At 39.4% G+C, this 3,725-nt stretch overlaps 1 pseudogene; it reads left to right on the forward strand.

The window, feature by feature from the left end:
- Positions 1-717: 717 nt before the first annotated feature.
- Positions 718-1,817, forward strand: LOC148916051 (uncharacterized; annotated as a pseudogene).
- Positions 1,818-3,725: the final 1,908 nt, after the last annotated feature.

Below are 3,725 nucleotides of genomic sequence, written 5' to 3' on the forward strand. Positions count from 1 at the left end.
TTAATAAAATGTTGGGTTTTCTTTGATCTCTCTCTCTCTCTCTCTCTCTCTCTGAGATTAACAAACAGAGTTTTGTTCTATTGGACATATCTGAATATGTGAATCTGTGTTACTGCTATGTGTATATGTATGTGTGGGCTTTCATGGTTGCTTTTTCATATTTAATTTTGAACCGGCCAAAAATATGGTGAGTCAGTGCTATCAATCCATCGTTATGGCTGCAAAGTTAAGATTTGCAAGCCCACAAAGAATATCTGCTATATTTTCATGTCATTTCAGTACTTTTTCTTCTTCCCCGCTCCGCTATGTAAAATCTCTTTGATAGATGAACACATAAGCTCAAGTTAGAATACCCACGTGCTATTCACGTGTTAGTTTGTTAAGCTGTTAGTTACTTAAGCCTTCAGTCTTTACAATTGTATATAAGCTAAACTGTGCTTTGTAATATTCATTCAGAAAATAACCAAACAGAAAAATCTCAATATATTCTCTCTGGATTTCAGTCTTCTTCCTCCTTTGTTTTTGCCAAATACCTCTTCTGTTATCATGGTATCAGCGCCCATGGTGGTGATCCAGATCTGCTATTCCGCTTCTCTCTCTCTGCTTCCTTCATCTCTCTTGTTCTTCTCTCTCTGCAATTCCTAATTTCTCACCTTTCTCAGATTTCTCAGATTTCTTCGAATCCAAATTTTCTTTTTCTAAAAACCTAATTTCTTCATGGCTTCTTCTTTTCTCAAAATTGAGAGTCTTCTTGGCCTCCTTACGATTCGTCTTGCTGATGATAACTTCTTGAAGTGGAGTTATCAGATCAAATATGTGCTTCAAGGCTACGAGCTTTTTGGGCATTTTGATGGTTCTTCGTTTCCACCTCCTCAATTCGCCATTGTTGATGAGGAAGGCAACACTTATGAGCTTACCAATGCTTATAAGGAGTGGATTCGTACTGATAAAGCACTTTTGAGTTTACTCATTGCTTCTCTGTCTGACGAGGCGCTTGAATACGTCATTGGATGCAAAACAGCTCGCGATGCTTGGATCAACCTCTCTGGTCGTTATGCTTCAGTTTCTCACGCTCGGATTAACCATCTCAAAACCGAGGTTGCAAACGCACGTAAAGGTGGAAATTCCATCGAGCGTTTCTTGCTTCGTCCCAAACATCTTCGAGATCAACTGAATGCTGCTGGTATCAAGATTTCTGATAATGATTTCATTATTAATGCTTTGAATGGCTTACCTCCCGAATATGACATAATCAAGACTGTCTTGATTGCACGAGATACTCCATTGTCTCTCAAGGATTTCAGAGCACACTTCTCGCAGCCGAACAAACTGCTGAGGCTCGTATTGTTCATCATACTGCATTATATGCGACTAATTCATCTTGTGCTCAAGGTTCCTCTGTGTCTTCAGGACATGGTATTTTACGTACACCTTCTCAGCCTTTACCACATGTTCGTCTTTTGGTGGTCGCAGAGTTCTTTTCTCGTGCCTCTGGTTCTCGAGGTTTTTCTGCACAAACCTCCGGTCGTGGGAGGTTTAATGGTGGTCGCCATGTCTCTTCTCAGTTTCGGGGTGGTGGTACTTCTGGTTTTCTTGGAGGTTCTAATTCCTATCGATCTCATGTGGTGCCTGAGTGTCAAATTTGCAGCAAGCGTGGACATACAGCTGCTAATGCTATTATCGTCATGCCAATTCCTCCTCTTCTACTTCCAGCGTTGTTGAATGCCAAATCTGTGGCAAACGTGGGCATGGCGCACTTGATTGTTTCCACAGGTCAAACTACTCATTTCAGGGCCAAGCACCTCTTTCATCTCTGAATGCCATGACTGCTCAGACTTCTTTCTCTCCTGAGCACGTCTGGATTGCAGATAGTGGTGCTTCTCATCATATGGTTGGCAATTCCTCTCAATTGGATTATGTGACTCCTTGTAATGTTGATGAGAATGTTACTGTTGGCAATGGGGCAGGTTTGACTATTCAGAATCTTGGCACTGCTACTATCTCTTGTGCCCAATCTAATTCACTACATCTTCCGTCTGTTTTGCATGTTCCTAAGCTCAAAGCAAATCTATTATCCGTCCATCAATTGTGTAAAGACAATAATTGTTTTATCACATTTGACGTCTCTGGCTTTTATATACAGGACAAGATAACCAAGGCAATTCTTCTTCAAGGCAAGAGTAATCAAGGTTTATATCTCATTCCTCTTTCTGCTTCTCAAAGATCTCGAGGTGTTTCTTCTATTTCTTCCACTCCAATTGCATATCTTGGACAACATGTCAATGTCTCTATCTGGCATCAAAGGTTAGGGCATCCAAAAAATACCGTTGTGCAAAGAATGCTTCAAGATTCTGCTTTATCTGTTTCTGTTGATACTTCTCAAGCACTATGTACTGCTTGTTTACATGGTAAAATGCACAAGCTTTCTTTTCATAAGGATCATATTAAGTCTAATGTTCCCTTTCAGAGGATACACAGTGATGTATGGGGTCCTTCCCGACATAAATCCATAGATGGTTTTCGATACTATGTTAGTTTCATTGATGAGTGTACTGGTTACTTATGGCTTTATCCACTGTTTAATAAATCTGGAGTGTTTGAAGAATTTCTCAAGTTCTATGCTCTTGTCACTAATCAGTTTAAGGCTACTATTCAGTATTTTCAAAGTGATGGGGGTGGTGAGTTCATTAGTAGGCAATTTTCTTCTTTTTTGGATTCAAAATGGATTATTCATCAGGTCTCTTGTCCATACACCCCTCAGCAAAATGGTTTGGCAGAAAGGAAGAATCGCCATATTATCGAAACTGCTCTTACTTTACTAGTTGCTTCTGCTCTTCCTGATAAGTTCTGGTTTCATTCAGTTGCTCATGCTACTTATCTCATCAATCTTATGCCTAGTTCAGTTTTAAGATATCAGTCTCCTTTTCAAAGCTTGTATGGCAAGGTTCCTGATATTAAATCTCTTAGGATTTTTGGTACTGCAGTTTACCCATCTATCAGACCTTATAATGAACATAAGCTTCAGCCAAGAACAGCTCAATGTGTTTTTATGGGATATTCTCCAGGTTATAAAGGGGTCATTTGTTACAATAGATCCACCTCAAGGTTTGTTGTTTCCAGACATGTCATTCATGATGAAACTGTTTTTCCTTTTAAGTCTCATTCCATCTCAGCAGATTCAGTTCCAATTTCATGCTCTTCTCAGACTCAGCCTTTACCAATTTGTGTTTCACTTCCTCCATGTATCCATGCTTTAAATCCTAGTGATATATCTGGTTCTATATCTCCTCAACATGTTTCTTCACAAAATCATAGTTCATAGAATGATTCTATTTCATCTTTAGAATCTATTGAGAATCCTGCCTTGTCTTCCAGTGATTCAGTCTTATCTGCAATTAATGATCAGCAACTACAAGTTCTCTTGCCTGCCTCCCCTTCTCTCTAGTTCTATGTCTCCTCCTGTTAACACTCATGCTATGCAGACTAGATCAAAGGCAGGTATCGTTAAGTCTAAACAGTTTGAAGATTATCAGTGTTATTATACCACTCTTCCTGTTATACATGATGCTACTGAACCAGCCACTTATAAGGTTGCTTCTCAATCTATTCATTGGATTCAAGCTATGAAGGACGAAATTGAGGCATTACATGCTCAGGGTACTTGGGAGTTAGTTCCTAAGCCAGTTCATAAAAATATTGTTGGTTGTCGATGGGTATATCGAATT

The sequence above is a fragment of the Prunus mume genome, linkage group LG6 (assembly GCF_029339155.1).
Source record: "Prunus mume cultivar Tortuosa linkage group LG6, ASM2933915v1, whole genome shotgun sequence".
Classification (NCBI taxonomy): domain Eukaryota; kingdom Viridiplantae; phylum Streptophyta; class Magnoliopsida; order Rosales; family Rosaceae; genus Prunus; species Prunus mume.